Raw genomic sequence first — 22,606 nt, 5'->3', positions numbered from 1 at the left:
TTGATGATACTTTACCTCCTATTTATGATGATTATAATGATAGTGGTATTTTGGTGCCACCTACTATGGAGGATAAAGGTTATTATGATTATACCATGCATGCAATTTATGATGATTACAATGATGGTTATGGTAGTTTTACTCCCACTATTACTAATAAAATTGATTATGCTTATGTGGAGAGTAATAATTTTATGCATGTAGCTCATGATAAGAATGTTTCATGTGATAGTTATATTGTTGAGTTTGTTCATGATGCTACTAAAAGTTATTATGAGAGAGGGAAACATGGTTATATGCATCTTAATAATATTAAGTTTCCCCTCTTTATGTTGAGAATCTTGAATTTGCACTTTCTTTGTCTTTCTATGATAGTAGCTTCACGCTTCAATAACTTGTTTATTTACAAGATTCCTTTTCATAGGAAGTGGGTTAGACTTAAATGTGTTTTGAATTTGCTTCTTGATGCTCTCTTTTACTTCAACTCTTAGTTCTTGCGCGAGCATCATTAAAATTACTGAGCCTATCTTAATGGCTATAAAGAAAGCACTTCTTGGGAGATAACCCATGTTTTTATTTTGCTACTGTTTTGTTGTGTCTTGGAAGTTGTTACTACTGTAGCAACCTCTCCTTATCTTTATTTTATTGCATTGTTGTTCCAAGTAAAGTCTTTGATAGTAAGGTTGATACTAGATTTGGATTACTACGCGGAAACAGATTTCTTACTGTCACGAAATTGAGCAGCCCCGTCTGTAGGTAACTCAGAAAAATCTTCCAATTTACGTGCCTGATCCACAGATATGTACGCAACTTTCATTCAATTTGAGCTTTTTCATCTGAGCAAGTTAAGTGCCCCAGAAAAATTCGTCTTTACGGACTGTTCTGTTTTGACAGATTCTGCCTTTTATTTCGCATTGCCTGTTGTGCTATGTTTGATGGATTTCTTTGTTCCATTAACTTCCAGTAGCTTCGTGCAATGTCCAGAAGTGTTAAAAATGATTGTGTTACCTCTGAACATGTGAACTTTTTTGATTATGCACTAACCCTCTAATGAGTTTGTTTCGAGTTTGGTGTGGAGGAAGTTTTCAAGGGTCAAGAGAGGAGGATGATATACTATGATCAAGAAGAGTGAAAAGTCTAAGCTTCGGGATGCCCCCGTGGTTCATCCCTGCATATTTCAAGAAGACTCAAGCGTCTAAGCTTGGGGATGCCCAAGGCATCCCCTTCTTCATCGACAACTTATCAGGTCACCTCTAGTGAAACTATATTTTTTTTCAGTCACATCTTATGTACTTTACTTGGAGCGTATGTATGTTCTTATTTTTGTTTTGTGTTCGAATAAAATCTGATCCATCATGCTTGTGTGGGAGAGAGACACGCTCTGCTATTTCATATGAACACTGGTGTTCTTAGCTTTACTTTTAATGTTCATGGCGAAGGTTGAAAACTGCTTCGTTCATTGTTATATGGTTGGAAACAGAAAATGCTTCATGTGGTAATTGGTATATTGTCTTGAATAATTTGATACTTGGAAATTGTTTTGCTCAATAGATCATGTTTAAGCTCTTGCATCATGTACTTTGCACCTGTTAATGAAGAACTACCATAGAGCTTGTTGAAATTTGGTTTGCATGATTGGTCTCTCTAAAGTCTAGTTATTTTCTGGAGAAGTGTTTGAACAACAAGGAAGACAGTGTAGAGTCTTATAATGCTTGCAATATGTTCTTATGTAAGTTTTGCTGTACCGGTTCATACTTGTGTTTGCTTCAAACAACCTTGCTAGCCCAAAGCCTTGTACTGAGAGGGAATTCTTCTCGTGCATCCAAATCCTTGAGCCAAAACCCATGCCATTTGTGTCCACCATACCTACCTACTATGTGGTATTTCTCTGCCATTCCAAAGTAAATTACTTGAGTGCTACCTTTAAAATTTCATTCTTTGTCTTTGCAATACATAGCTCATGGGAAAATAGCCTTAAAAACTATTGTGGTATTGAATATGTTGCTATGTATCTTATTTCTTATAAGTTGCTTGTTGAGCGGTAACAATGTTTCTGGGGACGCCATCAACTTTTTACACTTTTGTTGAATATCATGTGAGTTGCTATGCATGTTCGTCTTGTCTGAAGTAAGGGCGATTTATCATGATCAAATGGTTTGAGTATTCATATTGTTAGAGAAGAACATTCGGCCGCTAACTAAAGCCATGAATCATGGTGGAAGTTTCAGTTTGGACACTAATCCTCAATCTCTTATGAGAATATTACCTGTTGTTGAATGCTTATGCATTAAAGAGGAGTCCATTATCTGTTTTCTATGTTGTCCCGGTATGGATGTCCTTAGTTGAGATCTATCAAAAACGAGAAATCAAATGCGATTTATCTCCTTGGTCCTTTGTACAGGCGGCATAGAGGTACCCCTTTGTGACACTTGGTTGAAACATATGTTATGCAATGATAATCCACGTAAATCCAAGCTAATTAGGACAAGGTGCGAGCACTATTGGTATTCTATGCATGAGGCTTGCAACTTATAGGATGTCTTATGCATAACACATATGAATTATTACTACCGTTGACAAAATTGTTTCTATGTTTTCAGAATAAAAGCTCTAGCACAAAAATAGTAATCCATGCTTCCCTCTGCGAAGGGCCTTTCTTTTACTTTATGTTGAGTCAGTTTACCTACTTCTTTCTATCTTAGAAGCAAAACACTTGTGTCAACTGTGTTCATTGATTCTTACATGTTTACTTATTGCACTTGTTATATTGCTTTATGTTGACAATTATCCATGAGATATACATGCTACAAGTTGAAAGCAACTGCTGAAACTTATATCTTCCTTTGTGTTGCTTCAAAACCTTCTACTTTGAATCTATTGCTTTATGAGTTAACTCTTATGCAAGTCTTATTGATGCTTGTCTTGAAAGTAATATTCATGAAAAGTATTGTTATATGATTCAGTTGTTTAATCATCATCTTTACCATTGCTTTGAATCACTTCATTCATTTCATATGCTTTACAATAGTATTGATCAAGATCATGTTGGTAGCATGTCACTTCAGAAATTATCCTTGTTATCGTTTACCTACTCGAGGGCGAGTAGGAACTAAGCTTGGGGATGCTTGATACGTCTCCAACGTATCTATAATTTCTTATGTTCCATGCTAGTTTTATGACAATACCTACATGTTTTATTCATACTTTATATCGTTTTGATGCATTTTCCGGAACTAACCTATTAACAAGATGCCGAAGTGTCAGTTCCTGTTTTCTGCTGTTTTTGGTTTTAGAAATCTTACACAGGAAATATTCTCGGAATTGGACGAAACAAAAGCCCACGATCTTATTTTTCCACGGAGCTTCCAGAACATCGAAGAAGAGTCGGACACGGGCAGCAGGGGGCCCACACCATAAGGCGGTGCGGGTTGCCCCCTGGCCGCGCCACCTGGTGGGGAGGCCGCCCCCTGGCCCCTCCGAGGCTGCCCTTCCGCCTATATATTACCTCCGTCGTGAAAACCCTAAAAATATAAGCCACGGGACGAGAAAAGTTACGCAGCCGCCGCCATCGCGAAGCCAAGTTCGGGGGACAGAAGTCTCTATTCCGGCACGCCGCCGGGACAGGGAATTTCCCCCGGAAGGCATCTCCATCGACTCCATCGCCATCTTCATCGCCGCTGCTATCTCCTATGATGAGGAGGGAGTAGTTCTCCATCGAGGCTAAGGGCTCTACCGGTAGGTATGTGGTTAATCTATCTCTCATGTACCTCAATACAATGATCTCATGAGCTGCCTTACATGATTGAGATCCATATGATGAGCTTTGTATCACTATTAATCTATCTGCTACTCTAGTGATGTTATTAAAGTAGTCTATTCCTCCTTCATGATGTAAAGGTGACGGTGTGTGCATCATGTAGTACTTGGCGTAGGTTATGATTGTAATCTCTTGTAGATTATAGAGTTAACTATTACTATGATAGTATTGATGTGATCTATCCCCCCTTTCATAGCTTAAAGGTGACAGTGTGTATGCTATGTTAGTACTCGGTCTAAATTGCAACGGTCTATTATGCTCTAGAGGTTACTTAAATATGAACACCGAATGTTGTGGCGCTTGTTAACTCCGGCTTGAGGGAGCTCTTATAGCCCTACACAATGAATGGTGTTTGTTATTCAACAAGAGAGTGTGAATGTAGCACAAGTGAGGAGAAGTTATTTATTTATTATGTGATCAATGTTGAGAGTGTCCACTAGTGAAAGTATGATCCCTAGGCCTTGTTTCCAAATACTGCAAACATCGCTTGTTTACTGTTTTACTGCATCTTTACTTCCTGCAATATTACCACCATCTATACCACCTGTGTTTTACTATCTCTTCACCGAACTAGTGCACCTATACATCTGACAAGTGTATTAGGTGTGTTGGGGACACAAGAGACTTCTTGTATCGTAATTGCAGGGGTTGCTTGAGAGGGATATCTCTCGACCTCTACCTCCCTGAGTTCGATAAACCTTGGGTGATTCACTTAAGGGAAACTTGCTGCTGTTCTACAAACCTCTGCTCTTGGAGGCCCAACACTGTCTACAAGAATAGAAGCGTGCGTAGACATCAGGGGCCTGGCTTCCCTCTCCAGCTCAGAAAAGGCCGCCTAGGCTACCTAACAACCCGCGTTTCATGGCTCATGGCCCGTTCGCGACGCGTAGGAAGTCTCATCTCGCTGGCGCAGTGGTGCAGGAAATCCATGGTTATTCAGCATAGATAAATAAACATGCCACTAGAGTCGTGGTGATACTCTCCACCTCCACACCATGCTCTTGTCAGTTTAGCCACAGCCACACTCCTCTGATCGTCCTTGATTTCTTCCCTCCATTTCTCATCTCTTTTGTACATAATCCAGGGTTTCTTCCTTGGTCTAATGCATCTGCTATAGTTTTTTCTTCACATATTTAATACCTCTATATGGACTGAAAAAATAGTCTTGCAACTGACCCAAGTTGTATGCATATGATTTAATATGTCAGATATTGATAATGAGTTATGATTTTTATTTTTCCTTTCCAAAAGTAATAAGCAGCCTTCTGCAATTTGACTAAATTCTTAGATATTTAGTTTGTGGTTTTGTGAATTACCTCTGGTGATGCAAATTATTTTTCTATGGATAACCTTTGTGTTCTTCTTTTGGAGTCCACCTTTGTGCTTGTTTTTTCAAGCATGTGACATCCGCTCAGATATTTAAAACTGTGGATGATAATGCTTTTGGTATCGCTAAAGCAGAGAGGCGTCTTACTATTCTTGAAACAGCAGTCCAGGAGGTATGTTACTTCTTTTTGCATCCTATTGTTCTTGAAGCAACAGTTACAAAAGTCTGGCAGAATTGGTCGGAAACTCTTTGTTGTGATCTAATTATACAACCTAAAATGTGGAATGTTATACTACCTCCATCCCAAAGCTTAAGGCTTATATTATTTTTTTAAAGTCAAACTATGTCAAGTTTAACTAAGCTTTTACAAAAAATCATTAACATGCAAGATACAAAATAAATATCACTAAATAGATAATGAAATATATTTTCGTATGATATCTATAAAATATTATATTTGTTGATAGATTGTTCTAAAAATTTGGTCGAACTTAACTTGGTTTGACTTAAAAAAAGCCTTAAGCTTTGAGATGTAGGTGGTATCTATTAAAATAGGGTGTTATAGACTTAGGTTTCTGGTCTTATCTTGACATTTTCAGCACCTATTTCTAAAATTAACTAATTTATGTTCTACTGCTGACACATTGGTTTTGTTGTTCTTGCTAGGTTCAGAGGTTGCTGGCTTCCCCTTCTTTCCAAACACACCGAGGCTGCAGTTGTAGATGGGCCTTTGGTTGTTCCACTTGACTGTGAATGGATATGGCACTGCCATCGGCTTAATCCAGTAGGCATCCTAATTTCAGATGATCATGTGTCATTCATAATTAAGGCCTATTGATGAGATCGCCAGAGAATCGCCTGAGATTGCCTATGCTACAGTAAGCACACAAGGGGGTTGAATCGATTTCTCTGGAATTCTCGCCACTTCGTTCCTTCACACGTACAGAAATATACGGGAGTTTGTTTTTACAGTTTTACCCTCCTAACACACACACTTCATAACTTTACCCCTCACAACACTCCCCCTCAAGATGGGGCAAAGATATCAATGAGCCCCATCTTGCCACAAGTTTCACCAAATGATGCAACACTAACACCTTTAGTAAAAATATCAGCTAACTGTTCTACAGACTTTACATAAGACACATGAAGAGTTTTCTCATCCAGTTTTTCTTTTATAAAATATCTATCAATTTCGATGTGCTTAGTCCTATCATATTGGACTGGGTTATGCACCAAGTTGATGGCTGCCTGATTATCACAATAGAGCTTCAGTGGTCCACCATCAAATAACCAAAGTTCAGATAATAAAATCCTCAACCACATTAGCTCACATAGACCTGAGGCCATAGCTCTAAATTCAGCTTCAGCGGTGGATCTAGCAACCACATTCTGTTTTTTTACTTCTCCATCCAACAAGATTACCTCCCACAAATGTACAATATCCAGATGTTGATTTTCTATCATCTAAGCACCCTGCCCAGTCTGCATCAGTATATCCCTGTATTCTCAGATGTCCATGATTTGAAAACAAAATACCTTTCCCTGGACAACTCTTAAGATACCTCAAGATCCTATGAACCACATCCAAATGACCAGATCTGGGATCGTGCATATATCTACTTACAATGCTAAGAGTATAAGCAATGTCTGGCCTTGTATGTGATAAGTAAATCAAGCGACCAACTAACCTCTGGTACTGATGCTTGTCCACTGGATCACCTGAGTCTACTAGAGTGTGATGGTTCTAATCAATTGGGGTTGTCGCTGGTCTACAATTTAGCATGCCAGTTTCAGTGAGTAAATCAAGTATATATTTCCTTTGCGATAAGTAAATACCTTGTGATCCATATACAACCTCAATTCCCAGGAAATAATGAAGAAAGCCTAGATCCTTGACTTCAAATGACTTGGCCAACATCTTCTTTAGGCATGCTATCCCATCATCATCATTACCTATTATCACAATGTCATCAACATACACAATAAGGATAACAATCTTGCCACTCCGGTATTTAAAAAAGAGGGTGTGATCTGCATTGCTTTGTCGATAACCCATAGAGCATAGTTCCTTCCTAAATCGTCCAAACCATGCTCTAGGTGATTGTTTCAAACCATATAGAGATTTTTTTCGCCTACACACTTTGCCCTCCGTTTCTTGTGTACCAAACCCAGGGGGAATCTCCATATAAACCTCTTCTTCCAAATCTCCATGGAGAAAAGCATTTTTAACATCCATTTGAAATAGCTTCCACTTATTATTTGCAGCTATAGATATAAGGGCCCTAATGGTGTTCATTTTCACCACTGGTGCAAAGGTCTCATCATAGTCCACTCCATAAGTCTGACTATACCCCTTTGCCACTAACCTGGCTTTATATGTTTCTACGTTTCCCTCTGCATTTGTTTTACAGTAAATACCCATTTACAACCAACAGCCCTTTTGTTAGGAGGAAGAGTAGTAAGTACCCAGGTATTGTTTTTGTCAAGTGTTGTCATCTCCTCTATCATTGCTTTTCTCCACTCTAGATATTGTTTCGCCTCCTTCCAATCACGTGGTATAGGTAAACAAGAGTCTAGTGCAGCTATGAATGCTTTATATTGAGGGCCCATAGATGAATATGAAACAAAATTAGAGACATCATATTGGGACAGGTTTGATGGTAATTTTCCAGCAGTAGTGCGAGGTTGTTTCCTTAGAGCTATAGGGTGTTGGGGGGATGACCCCCGGTATGCCAAAGGCATGCCAAACCGAATGGTTTGAGCCATCAAGATACCGGTTTAATGTTCGTTCCGGACTGTGAACTTAGGCTTTTGGCTAAGAAAGCCTATACCGGTATGCCCAAAGAGAGGCATGCCGGAATAAGTTAAGAAGATACCGGACTACCGGTATAGGCAAGCTGGTCAAAGATTCTCTCTGAAGCTAGAAGACAAAGATGACCTAAGCAAAGTAGCTTTAAACGAAGCCATGACGTAAAAGACAAGGGTGATGCCCAAAGCTTCCGGAGGACATCAGCCTCCCTGATTAAAGAAGATGCCGGCGTCATCTATGATTAAAGTAGCTTTGTAAAGTAGCTTGTCTGTTCAAAGATGCCATTAGGATTTCTTCCCCTGTAGGCCACCCTCTCCCCTATATAAGGAGAGGGGGCAACCCTCTTCACGGGCGACGAGCATGTGTGTATGAAAACCTCCTGTAACCTTGTTCATGGAATAGAGAAGATCTAGAACGGAGTTCGTCCTTGTGTCTCTCTTCTTCTACCTCTGGCCTTGGCCAAGTTCTTGAGGAAAGCACCCGGAAGTTCATCCTACCTGATCCAAAACCCTCCCCCGAATCCTCTAGCGTCCAACTCGGCCCCATCTTAAGCCATCCCATGGCATCTGTCTGTTCACCACGACGACAGTTGGCGCCCACCGTGGGGCAGAGAGAGACGCTTGCTGGAGTCCATATTCGGGTGGGCCTCCTCGACGTCAACGGCGAGCGAACGGTGTCCGCGCTCATACAGAACATCTACGCCATGGACTTCATCAACGACAACGCAGGCTGCTTCGCCAATGGCGATAAGTTCCACAAGAACGGCCGCATCATCGAGTTCGGCAGCCACCACAACTACTTCGGCACCGTCCCTGTGCGCCAGTGCCTCTCGCCGGTACTGGTGGCACCGGATCCGCCAAGGTGGCTATGTGCTGGCCGCGCCGCCGGCAGCGTGGAGGTCATGATGGCTGGCGTGGCCGGCGCCGGCAAGGACGCTGTGGAAGAAGGTGCTGGGCGTGCGGCATCGACCCGTGCGGCCAAGCCTCCACTGGAGCGCGATGCAGGAGCCGCGGGAACATCTTCAGCACCACCGGAAACGCCACTCCAAGCGGCGATGAACGTGCTGGCGACGCCCATCGCGCAGAACATCGATCCGGCTGCGGCCCAAGCGCAGCCGGAGGAGACACGCAAGGCGCTGCTTACCGGCGGCGCAAACATCCTCCAGGCGCAGCGTGAGCTGAACCTAACCCTACGTGAGTACAACGCTGCCCATGGCTTTGCTTCAGTTAGCGCTCATGCCGCTAGGATGCCGGAAAACCGGCTTAAGGCTCGCAATCTAGATCAGGATTTGCGTAAGGAAATTCATGCCGGCAGAAGTACCTCTGCATCTGTAAGCATTGTAGAGAAACCTAAGTACAGTAGTCCGGATAAAACTATAAAAGCTACTAAGGCCGCTATGGAGATGTGTGATTCGCTATCCGGAGAGGCTCTGGCAAAGCAGCAGAATAGAGTTAGAGAGCTGCTTGATACCATACAGGCACAAAATGATGAGCTTGCTAGGATGAACAAAGCAGCACTAGAGTCAAAATCGATCCGGTCGACGAAAGTTGCCGGAAGCAAGTCTCAGGGGCAGGCCTCGTCCCCCCATCCGGATAAAAGATGGGAAAAAGAAATGAATGCGCGGCAGATGACCGTGTATGATCCGGTTCTTGCCGGAAAACAAAAAGCCGGGCCACATGATGCCGGAGAAAAAAGCTATGGAGCAGGTCGCGGCTATGCCGGAAATGGCTATGGGCGGAATGGTTATGCCGAAAACAATCATGCCGGTAGACGTGAAACCGGGCAAAATTATCGAGCTGCAAGGGCAGCATACGCTGAAGAAGAAATGCGACCACCAAGGTACCGGCAGGCAAGAGCCGCGGAACCAGAAAGATATGAACAAGGAGATTCCGAGGTGGAACGAGTCAGAGCCTACCGGAACCATTTGGGGGAACGTGTGGGGGAAAGATGCTTGCCAGGCCAGGATGCGAGGCACATGCTGGATAGAGTGCATCTTTCCGAAATGATCGAATCTGAAGGTCCTCCTGGACCAAGATGCCTTGGCCCACGAATCATGGGAGAAGAGCCACCGGTACGCAATTTCCAGTTGCCCCGGGACACGAAAACTTATGATGGTACGACCAAGCCGGAAGATTGGCTGGCGGACTATGTCACGGCTGTCTATGTAGCTGGTGGCGGAGTAAACCGGCGTTGGGCGGTAAGAATCATACCGTCTTACCTGGTAGGACCTACGCGTATCTGGCTTAACAACTTGCCAGCAGGAAGCGTAAACGGATGGTTGGACTTTGAGGTAGCCTTTGTGAGCAACTTCAGCAGCACTTACAAGCGGCCAAACCGGCCCTAGCAGCTCGCTTTGTGCCAGCAGCGTGCAAGTGAAACAGACCGGGACTATCTCACCCGGTGGAACTCCATGAGAAACACGTGTGAAGGAGTGATTGAAGCACAAGCAATTGCTTGGTTCAGTTAGGGATGCCGGAGAGGATCACCACTGTGGCAAAGGCTGCAGAGAAACATGCCAAGCACATTGGCAGAAATGATGCGAGTGGCGGAAAACTATGCGTTGGGAGACCCAATGCAACCGGCTGTGCAAGCTGAACCGGCACAGTCAAACCAACCCCGGCAAGATCAACACCGGGACAACCGGCATAACAAAAGAAGGGAAGATTTCCCGGATCGAAGGTATGGTCCGCAGCAAGTAGCTGCGGTGCAGGAAAAATCTGGCCCTAGTGGAAACCAAAGGCAAAAGACCGGATCGCAGCCATGGGCGGGTCCGAAGAAGAAATGGGTGCAAAAAGAAGGATGGGGGCAGAAAAAAGATTGGCAAGAGCATATGAGATACACCATGGAAGCGGCTATGCACATGCCGTGCAAGCTGCACACCCCACACCCATCGAAGCCGGCGAATCACTTAACGAAAGATTGTTCCTGGATCAAGCACTTGATGCTAAGAGGAGCGGCAAAGGATGCGCAAGCAGTTGGCTGTTCCACAGTGCTACCGCCCTCGCACGACATGCTACACCAGCACCCTTTACCGCCACCACCACCGCTTACCGGAGCCAATACCATACTGGTACAACAATACCAACAAGTTAACCGGGTGGAGGAAAATCATGATCAGCCGCCTCCGCCGGCACCTTTAGGCCGGAATGTTTACGAGGACCCACATTTGTGCTGTGTTGTCTTTGTCAGTGAGCCAACCGATAGGCAAAGTGTGCATCACCGCTCTATGGAAGTAAACGTTGTGATGCCGGCAGTTCCGAAGTACATGCTGTGGTCAGATCAGGAAATCACCTGGACATTCAAGGATCACCCCAAGATCATGCCGAATCCGGGTGGTTACACTCTTGTTGTGGACCCAATCATGCGAGGGCCAGAAACTCGAGTCATGTACAATGGAAGCAGCATAAACATCATGTACAAGCATACGATGCACACGCTGGGGATAACAGAAAACATGCTCTAGCCAACTCACACAACTTTCCATGGAATCATTCCGGGATTGTCCTGTGCACCGGTAGGAAAAGTCCGGGTGGATGTGTCTTTCGGAGGACGTGACAATTGCCGGGTGGAAAACATTCTGTTTGAGGTGGTGGACCTGGATAGTCCCTACCACGCACTGCTAGGGAGACCGGCATTGGCAGCTTTCATGGCCACTACTCATACGGCTTACCTCAAGATGAAGATGCCGGCACCTCGTGGACCCTTGACTGTGGTGGGAAACTATAAAGTCTCACTGGAAACAGCATCTGCCGGATCAAACCTAGCGGAATCGCTGGTGATCGCGGAGGAAAAAAGAAGGATGCAAACTGCGGTTGCGCTGGCTCAGTCCTCACAGTTGAGCTTAGCGGCAATGAGTGGAAACTTGGGCTCACCGGCATTCAAGCCGACCAACGAAACAAAGGACATCGTGCTGGATCCGGCTTACCCAGAGCGCACCGTTCGCATCGGTGCCGGCCTGAACCAAGCATAGGAAAGCGCGCTCGTCAGCTTCCTCCGTGAGAATCGGAATATCTTTGCCTGGTCTACTGATGACTTGGTGGGTGTTCCGAGGGAGCTGGCTGAGCACTCTCTAAACGTCTGGAAGGATGCCAAGCCGGTGCGACAACCTTTGCGCCGGTTCGCTGTGGATAGGAGGAAAATCATCGGGGAAGAAGTGACAAAACTGTTGGTTTCCGGATTCATTGTGGAAGTCACACACACTGAGTGGCTGGCCAATCCGGTAATGGTCGAAAAGAAGAAAGATGAGAACCTGGAGGCAAAAGCTCCAAAGGTGTGGCGCATGTGCATCGACTACACCAACCTCAATAAGGCTTGCCCAAGAGATCCTTTCCCTCTGCCCCGGATTGATCAAGTGATTGATTCTACTGCTGGGTGTGAGTTGTTGTCTTTTCTGGATGCGTATTCCGGTTTCCACCAAATCCCCCTGAAAAAGGAAGATCAAATAAAAACTGCGTTCATTACCCCGCACTGGGCTTATTGCTATGTTACTATGCCTTTTGGTTTGCGCAACGCTGGTGCAACGTACCAGCGATTGTATGCAAAAATGCTTGTTTGATCAAATCGGAAAGAATGTGCAAGTCTATGTGGACGACATTGTGATAAAAACAAAGGTAAAAGACACCTTAATCGATGACATCCGGCAAACATTCGATAACTAAGACGGTTCCGGATGAAACTTAATCCGGCAAAATGTACCTTCGGTGTCCCTGCCGGTAAGCTGCTTGGCTTTCTTGTGTCAAGCCGGGGCATTGAAGTGAATCCGGTAAAAATCCGGGCAATAGAAAGAATGACTGTCCGACGGAAATTAAAAGATGTGCAAAAGTTTACCGGAAGCTTGGCATCGCTGAGCCGGTTCATAAGCAGGCTTGGAGAAAAGGCTTTGCCGCTCTATACCTTAATGAAAAAATCAGATACTTTCGTCTGGACCCCACAGGCAGACGCAGCGTTCAAAGAGCTGAAAACAATGTTAGCCACCGCTCCGGTACTGGCCTCACCTTTGGAAAGGGAGCCCATGTTGTTGTACATAGCAGCAACCAACCGGGTTGTGAGTGTTGTGGTTGTGGTAGAGAGAGAGGAAGAAGGAAAGACCGTGCAGAGGCCGGTATACTACTTGAGCGAGGTGCTCTCCCTCTCAAAACAAAACTACCCTCACTTCCAAAAAATGACCTCTGGCGTGTTCATGGCCGCCACTAAGCTCAAGCACTACTTTGAAGAGCACCCCATGAAGGTGGTAAGTGAAGCACCCATCTCGGATATCATGGGCAACAAGGATGCCAGCAGCAAGATTGCAAAATGGGCAATTCAGTTGTCACCATATGTACCGGTATACGAAAGAATAGATGCCATAAAATCACAAGCTTTGGCTGATTTCCTGGTTGATTGGGCGGAGATGCAATACAAGCCGCCGGAACACAAAATAGAATACTGGAAGATGCACTTTGACGGATCCAAGCTCAAGGAGGGTCTAGGTGCCGGTGTGGTACTCACCTCACCAAAGGGAGATCATCTCCGGTATGTTTTGCAAGTGCACTTCAGGGCATCAAACAATGTCGGTGAGTATGAGGCTCTGATACATGGGCTTAAGGTCGCAAAAGAAATCGGTGCACACCGGATCATTTGCTACGGCGATTCAGATCTTGTGGTACAGCAGTGTTCCGGAGATTGGGACGCAAAAGATGCCAACATGGCCTCATACCGGTTCCATGTGCAAAAGATTGCAGGCTTCTTCGAAGGATGTGAGTTTCACCATGTGCCGCGGGCTGAAAACGATGCCGCGGATGCTTTATCCAAGCTAGGTTCCTCCAGACAAGAAATTCCTCCCGGAATAGCCTTGGCACACTTAAGAGTTCCATCAATCAAGCCAAGTCCGGAGTCGGAATCAATTTTCGTACCAGAGTCACATGTGGTGCCGATGGATATTGACGAAGGAAGCCTGGGGATTGTTCCGGCACACTCGGGGACTGCTCCGGCAAACCCGGGGACTGCTCCGGCAAACCCGGGGACTGCTCCAGCAAACCCGGGGACTGCTCCGGTAAGCTCGGGGACTGCGACGCCCATACCGGAAGAAGCGATGCTTGTGGACAGCATGGACATAGACGTGCCGGTGTTTGTGGTTAGAGAAGCACCGTCTTGGGTTAAACCTATTAAGGAATTCCTGATCAACGGCAACTTCCGGTTGACGAAACTGAGTCAAGGAGGATCCAACGGAGAGCCAAAGCTTACACCTTCATCAATGGCAAGGTATACAAAAGAAGTGTTACCGGTGTCCTACAAAGATGTGTGGAACCAGAAGAAGGAAGAGAGATGCTCAAGGAGATTCACCAAGGAGAATGTGGGCATCACGCTTCATCAAGGGCGCTGGTGGCAAAAGTATTCCGGCATGGGTTCTACTGGCCCACGGCTTTGGAAAATGCTGAAGATCTGGTAAGAAAGTGCAATGGTTGCCAGAGGTACGCCAAGCAAAATCATACCCCAGCTTCCGGCTTAAAAACCATACCGTTAACATGGCCATTTGCTGTTTGGTGCCTTGACATGGTTGGCCCATTTAAAACCGCAAGGGGAAACATGACCCACTTCTTGGTAATGGTGGATAAATTCACCAAGTGGCTGGAAGTGAAGCCTATCGCAAAATGTGATGGCCACACAGCAGTGAAGTTCCTAAAAGATGTCATCCTCCGGTATGGATATCCGCATAGCATCATAACTGACAATGGCTCAAACTTTGCCCAGGGAGAATTCAAACGGTTCTGTGAGAACAACAATATCCGGCTAGATCTGTGCTCAGTGGCACACCCGCAAGGCAACAGCCAAGTTGAAAGAACCAATGCGCTGGTGCTTTCCGGTATAAAACCAAGGCTCATTGAACCGCTCGAAAAGACACCGGGCTGTTGGCTTGATGAGCTACTGTCAGTGCTGTGGAGCATAAGAACAACTCCAAACCGGTCTACCGGATACACTCCATTCTTCATGGTTTACGGAGCAGAAGCGGTAATACCAACCGACATTCTCCATGACTCACCAAGGGTGCAACTCTATACCGAAAAAGAGGTAAAAGAGGCCCGAGAAAACGATGTGGACTTGCTAGAAGAAGCAAGGGAACTGGCACTGGCAAGAACAGCCATTTACCAGCAAAACCTCAGACGCTATCACAGCCGGAAGGTTAACCCGAGGGTATTCCGGGAAGGAGACTTGGTGTTACGCTTAGTGCAACGCACTGAAGGCAGGCACAAGCTCTCACATCCTTGGGAGGGGCCATTCATTGTAAGCAAAGCTTTGCACAATGATGCCTATTACCTGATTGACGCACAGGAATGGAAAGAAGGAAAAGCGGACAAATCCGGAGATGAGACCAAGCGTCCTTGGAACATAGCATTGTTGCGCCCTTTCTACTCATGAAGCTGTACTGTAAGAAGTTCCTTTTGTACCTTATGCTATGAATAAAATAATCCGGCACCTCGAATGTTTCCCGGGGACTGCATCTATCAAACTTGCATGTAATCTGTTTATTTTTTCAGTTTACCGGTTGCCTGTGAACATTTTTTCTTTCCGGTTTAGTAACGTGCTAAAACTTACCGGAGTCTTCGACTCTGCTGCTGTCCGCAAACCGGCTTCATGGCAAGCAAGATAAACCGGTAGGAATTAAGCACGTGAACGGTGAAAAGAGGAAGTGGGAACGATCAATCCGGAAAAGTTTAACTAACCCCGGTTTTATCGGTTTTTTGTGAAAAAAATTCGAATTTTTCCTAAGTTCAAGGAAGTGCTCGCTTGGCAAAAGAAATTTGTAACTCGTACGCCAAAACACCCAAAAGAGGTAGGCAGAGGCAGAGGGAAAGAACCAAGTGTGCATCAAATTGGATGCGGAAACGATTCCGGAATCTTCACAGTGCAAGATAAAGGCACATAACAAAGGCAACATGCTAAGTTAATCAACCAACATAACTTAATAAGCTACCGGTACGCAAGATACCGGCATAAAGTTGTACCACACCCAAAAGGATAAGTTTTATCTTACATCATAAACCCCGGCATACCGGGGTAGAATTTAACAGCCATTGTTTTGAGTTAACAGACACAACAGAAAGTCTTCAAGCAACGGGGGCTTCAGGGGGAGCATCACTGGCCTCTGGAGCTTCCGGGGGCGCATCTTCAGCATCCTCTTCTTCCTCCTCTTCTTCTCCTTCGTCGTTGAGCCAGTCTTCGACTCCAGGAGGTGGGGGAATAAAGGTGCGAACCGAGGCGAACTCCGCGATCCGGTAGGCACGGTCCTTCCGCTTCGCGGTGAGGACCGGATCCGTGTCGGTGGGAGCATCCTGCCGCAAGGTGTGAATCGCGTCCAAGTCTAGATCCACGTACCAGGAGCAGGTGACACGTAACGCCGCATCCGCTCCGGCACGAGCCGAAGAGCACTGCCACTCGCGGATCCTCCGCCCGACATCTTTCAGCCGCTCGGAGGTGAGTGTCAGGTTTGCCGGCAGCGCTTCTCCAGGCCACAAGACCTTATAGAGCTGGATCGCTACGTCAGGCAGGTCGGCAAGGTGCCGGTCCACAGCGCGCATATGCTGGATGCGGGCAGAAAGGGCAACCAAGTGATCATAAGGATCCCAAGGCGCGGCCAGATTTTGGAATTGCTGCGCAATCCGGCGATCTGAAACTTTCTTTTGCGCGTGCACCTCCGAGTCCGGGAAGAGTCCTGCAAAATAAAAGAAAAACATAAGAAAAATTCTACCGGAGCATATAAGCTTATAAGCAAAGCCGGAGAAGAAAGAAGAAACACTTACTGAGGGCGAGCGCGTCGGTCCGCGTGACCAGCTCATCGTACTCCTTCTGCTCCGCAGTTAAGCGGGCGACCTGGTCCTCGGCAGCCTTCCGGAACATGCCCATTTCCTCCAGCTCTGCCCTTAGCACCGCTGTGGAGTTCGCGGAATCATCCACGACCTCCGCCAGCCTGGCCTCGGCTGCTGCCTTGGCATCCTTCAGCTCTTGGCTATGCTGGAGCGCGGCTTGCATAGCTTGCTCCTTGAGCTCCCTGGAGGTAGTTTGCTGGGCGTCCAAGGCCTTCTGGTGATCCCGGAGGAGCTGCTCCTTTTCAGCTGAAACCCGGAGAAAGAAGTTTGAACAAAAATCTACCGGAAAAGCGCAACAACGCAACCGGAGAAAAAACGATACCTTGGAGATTGCCAATCTGCGTCTTGAGGGCCTCGATGGAGGCTTCCAGAATGGCTGTTATGCAAAAATTCATAAGTACAAAGAAGCAAAATCTTTGCGTAAGAAAGAAGCCGGATGCACAAAGGAAACAGACCTTGGCAGTGGCTGTGGGCCTCGGCAAGGTCCCGGTGCTCCCAAAGAAGCTCCTCGAAGAGCTGCTTCCGGGCATCCGCCGTGCTCTATTCAAAGGAAAATGAGTATGAGAGAGGCGCCGGTTTCGGATATTTTAGAGAGAGTTTCGCGCTAAAAGCTGCGCTCTCAACCCGAAACTCGGGGACTGGGAGGATATATATGAATCCGGAAAGAACAAAACCGGCATCAACAGAAAAATTGCAAAAAGATTGGTGAAACTTACCACCGCATTGCTGGTGACGTCATGCCACGCGTTGTCGAATTCCTTCACGGCGCGCTTCAGCCGGATGAAATGCTCTTCAGTGCATCGGGGGCCGGCCGGGTCTATGATAGGAAGCCGGTCCTTCCCCACACCGCGCGTAGCCGCGGACACGTCGGCCTGATTCCACTTCTCAACGTAATCAAGCAAGTGCCCCAGCTCCTTGCCCTCGCGCTTCAGCTCTGTAATCCGGCCAAGGAGGCCGGTAGCTCTCTCTCCAGCCACGACAGCGGTGGGGCCGGAGTGTAGCACCAGCGACTGCGGGCTGGAAGCCGTTGCCTTCGCCTTAAAAGGTTCCGACACGCGCAGCTTGGCGCCTTCTAACAACGGCGTCGGCTTAGTTTTGGCCACAACGGGCTCTTGGCTTGGCGGCGGTGTTGGAGGCTTGGCCGCGCTGGAACCTCCGGCTGAACTCGCTAGAGGAGGCATGGTAGTAGGCTTGGGCGGCGCGGAGGCATCAGGCGCGCCCGGCGCGGAAGTTTCCGGCACAGACGTAGAGGGGGAGGAAGCGGAAGTCTTCTTCTTCTTTTATTTTAGGACGGGAGGAACCTGAGGTTCCGCCCGCCCGGCATCTTCAGTATCGGCGCCGGTGTTGCTGGCGCCGGTGTCTCGGTTCTCAGGAGGGGAGACGATGTCTTCCTCCGCGCGGTAATCTGGCGGTGTAGGGGCCGCGCGCCCCGCACTTGCTGTGCCCCCCAGAGGGGAGGCAGAAGAGTTGCCGGCGCCAGAAGGCACCGGACTTTGTTGAGGAGGAGGCGAAGGCCTTGCGGGATCTTCGGAGCTTTCCGGAGGCATGCCGGCAGCGCTCTTGGAAATCTTGAGCGCCGGGCTAGAAAGACAGGAAAAAGAAGGTCGGGAAAACGATCCGGAAAAAGAACAAACGAAGCAAAACGAAAGACAGAATCTTACCCGGCAGAAGTCGGCATCTCTCGCCTCACATAATGCCTCTTAGAGGGCTTCTTCTTGGGGCGCTTGGCGGGAGGAACCTCGCTGGAGCCGGCTTCCGGTGCCGGAGCCTTTCTCTTCTGCTGGGAGCTGAGCTTCTCCAGGAACTCATGGCCGACCTCGGCCTGCAGCGGAGCCACGTGTTCGCGGACCTGCGGGTTGGTGTTGGCTGAGGGAGCGTCTACAAAAAGGTAACCAGTGAGGAAACGAAAGAACTAAATACCTCGAGTATGACAACTTCATCGTCCGAACGGGATTCTTTGTTGGAAAAGTTACCGGGGCGTGGAGTGTGGGTCCGGCCCATCTTAAGGTCGGTCCAGTGGACGTAAGGATCCGGGTCCTCTTTGTCCAGAGCCCGGTTCCGGGGAGGGCCTCGCTGCTCCGCCGCGATGCGAGGGAAGCGTTGCTTGGCCTGGAAAGAAATAGAAAGACAGTTAGTAATATATCGAAAAGATACCGGAAATCAACCCGGATTGCCTAGTTTCTTACTTCGTCAGTTGGAGGGTTGAGGGAGCTGAGACGCAGTAGGCCCCACTCCCAATCCAGCGGCATGGCGCTTTGGCAGGTGTGCCTAGCCTTAAGGGCTACGTCCTCTTTGGTGAGAGGGAAGCTGGTGATCTTGGTAGGATCACCAGGGCCATACATCTCGCTCATTTTGTGAGCACGGCGCTTGAGGGGAAGTACCCGGCGCGAAATAAAAGTCCGGCCAATGTCATCCGAACAGAAAGCAGTGTCTTTCATCAGCTGCTTCATGAAGCGTATAATCCGGTTGGTCTCTATGTGAGAGTCCTTCGGATTGTAGCTCCAGTTGGCCTTCGTGGGCACAACCGGATTGAAAGTATGCAGATTAATAAGGTCGGGGGCGCCGGTGTTCTTCACATAAAAGAAGGTCCTTTCCCATGCTCGGCATGAGTCAAGACCGGCAAACTTAAAGAAGGGGCTCCCCTGGCGGGACCCGATAATACAGGACCCGCATTGAACGGGAGGTTTGGGCTTGGGAATTTCCTTGCCCTGAACGGAGTTGATCCGAAGGGAAAAGAAACGAGCGAAAGTCTCGCGAGTGGGGCGGAGACCCATGTAGGCCTCCATAAAGGTTGCGTAGCAAGAGAGGTAGAAGATGGCATTGCCAGGAAGATGGTGAGGTTGGAGTTTGTAGAAGTCAAGGAATTGGCGGAAGAAATCAGAGGCGGGAAGGCCGAAGCTGCGCTCGAAGTGAGCAAGGAAAACGACGAACTCACCGTCCCGAAGATCCGGTTCGATCTCGTCGCCAGGACGCCGGCAGGATACCCCTTCCGGTATCCTTCTGGACCGGTAAAGCCAGTCAATCTCATGCTGGGTTACCTCAGAACTTTTCCAGGCCCCGCGAGTGACGCCGGAAAGATCTATTCCGGAACCCTGGCTAGAGCTACCGGTATCTTGGCTCGTTCCGGTATCAATTTCCATCTGGGGCTCGCCGGAAGCCTGACTCCCATGGCTATTGGAGGAAGATTCGGAAAGATATGGCTCGCTAGACATAAGAACCAAAGAGACATCGATTTCTACTCGAAAACAGCTTTCCCAAGATCTACTCTTGAACGAAGATCTACGAGTAAGAGAAAAAGCGAAAGAAAAGGGAGAGTAAATATCCTACCAACCCAAGATCTGGAAAGCAAGAGAAAGAAAGCAAATAAGCATTGGGGCTCACCTGAGGCTGCGGGAGACGCGAAGGAAAGGTTCGCTGGAGAAATGGCGAAGGCCTGACCGTCGACGAAGGCCGGCGACGGAGAGCAGCGAGGTCCGCCGGAGAAAGCTTGAAGCAGCAGCGGAGAAGAAGCACCGCAAGAACTTGGTGCGGTGAAAAGCTTCACCGCGGCGAGGAGAACGGCGCAGGTTCGTCGGGAGCAAGGCTCTGGCGGCGACCGGCGGCGACGAGGAAGCAAGGGGCTAAGGGCTCGAAGTGCTCTGGAAATGGGGGCAAATGCGAAGGAGAAGATGAAGTGGAACCGCTCCGCCCTTATATAGGAAAAGGAGTTAGTGGGCCGAAAACCGTCGGGCCGCGGCGGTTCTTCGCGTGGGCCGCCACGTGGCACGAAGATACACGCGCGAAAATTAAGAGGCCATAGGGTCGCCGCACGGATCCGGAATGGCCAGAGGGATCCGATGTGGCACATTTAATGTTGGCGTAGAAGCCGAAGCGAAGTGACCACTAACACTGACGCGTCAGGCACAGTGCGCATGTCCCTGACAGGCGCTGTACCCGATAAATGCTCGACTTCGCCGAGGAGGGAGTTAATGTCGATGACACCGGAGAAAACACACCGGAGACACTTCGCAAAGAAAGGAAAATGTGAGTATGACGTAAGATACCGGGAAAATCCGGAAGATAACAGAAAGAGGCTAAGGCAAAGAGGCCGGCATCTTCGAACAGGGAGCCGGAAAGATCAAACCGGTACCTTGTGAGATAGGAACCTGGCATAGCCCATTTACAACCAACAGCCCTTTTGTTAGGAGGAAGAGTAGTAAGTACCCAGGTATTGGTTTTGTCAAGTGTTGTCATCTCCTCTATCATTGCTTTTCTCCACTCTAGATATTGTTTCGCCTCCTTCCAATCACGTGGTATAGGTAAACAAGAGTCTAGTGCAGCTATGAATGCTTTATATTGAGGGCCCATAGATGAATATGAAACAAAATTAGAGACATCATATTGGGACAGGTTTGATGGTAATTTTCCAGCAGTAGTGCGAGGTTGTTTCCTTAGAGCTATAGGGTGTTGGGGGGATGACCCCCGGTATGCCAAAGGCATGCCAAACCGAATGGTTTGAGCCATCAAGATACCGGTTTGATGTTCGTTCCGGACTGTGAACTTAGGCTTTTGGCTAAGAAAGCCTATACCGGTATGCCCAAAGAGAGGCATGCCGGAATAAGTTAAGAAGATACCGGACTAACGGTATAAGCAAGCTGGTCAAAGATTCTCTCTGAAGCTAGAAGACAAAGATGACCTAAGCAAAGTAGCTTTAAACGAAGCCATGACGTAAAAGACAAGGGTGACGCCCAAAGCTTCCGGAGCACATCAGCCTCCCTGATTAAAGAAGATGCCGGCGTCATCTATGATTAAAGTAGCTTTGTAAAGTAGCTTGTCTGTTCAAAGATGCCATTAGGATTTCTTCCCCTGTAAGCCACCCTCTCCCCTATATAAGGAGAGGGGGCAGCCCTCTTCACGGGCGACGAGCATGTGTGTATGAAAACCTCCTGTAACCTTGTTCATGGAATAGAGAAGATCTAGAATGGAGTTCGTCCTTGTGTCTCTCATCTTCTACCTCTGGCCTTGGCCAAGTTCTTGAGGAAAGCACCCGGAAGTTCATCCTACCTGATCCAAAACCCTCCCCCGAATCCTCTAGCGTCAAACTCGGCCCCATCTTAAGCCATCCCATGGCATCTGTCTGTTCACCACGACGACATAGGGAGATCTAAATCATCATGTGGAGGAGAGAGTGTACCATCACTTGCAGAAGGACTCGAGTCTGACACTTGTATGTCTGAGTGACCTTGAGTTTAAGGACTCTGTCTCAACAAAATGTCTTCTTCCCTCTGCACCTGTTCCTTCTCCACTCGGTCTCTTCGTGCTGAAGGTCTTGTGGCCACCTTGACACCTCAGTCTGATATTCTTGCTGCTCCCCCTGAGTGTGATCTTGTTCAGCCACTTGATGTATCTTCATCTCTACCATCAGGCACATCTCCAGTTGGAATTACTCCAACAATCATCTTCCTAGATGCTTCTTCATTATTTCCTTCTTCTTGGTCTCCCCCTGTCTCGCAATTTGCATCAGGAGTTTTATCAGTAAACAAATCAGGAAAGACATCAGACAAATCTGTAGGTTCGCCATAAAAAGGTACATGCTCCCTGAACACAACATCCATACTCACAAACATTGTCCTTTCAGATGAACACCAACATTTATACCCCTTTTGTTTGCCAGAGTACCCCACAAACACACACTTTAATGCTCTTGGATCAAGTTTGCTCACAGAAGGTCTATAATCTTTTCACAAAGCACACACACCCGAATACCTTTGGTGGAACCACATAAGAAATCTCACCAGTCAAACATTCTATTGGAGCTTTGTACCCAA

The sequence above is a fragment of the Lolium rigidum genome, chromosome 3 (assembly GCF_022539505.1).
Source record: "Lolium rigidum isolate FL_2022 chromosome 3, APGP_CSIRO_Lrig_0.1, whole genome shotgun sequence".
Lineage (NCBI taxonomy): Eukaryota > Viridiplantae > Streptophyta > Magnoliopsida > Poales > Poaceae > Lolium > Lolium rigidum.
The sequence above is the reverse complement of the archived record's forward strand: the minus strand, read 5'-3'. Positions refer to the sequence as shown.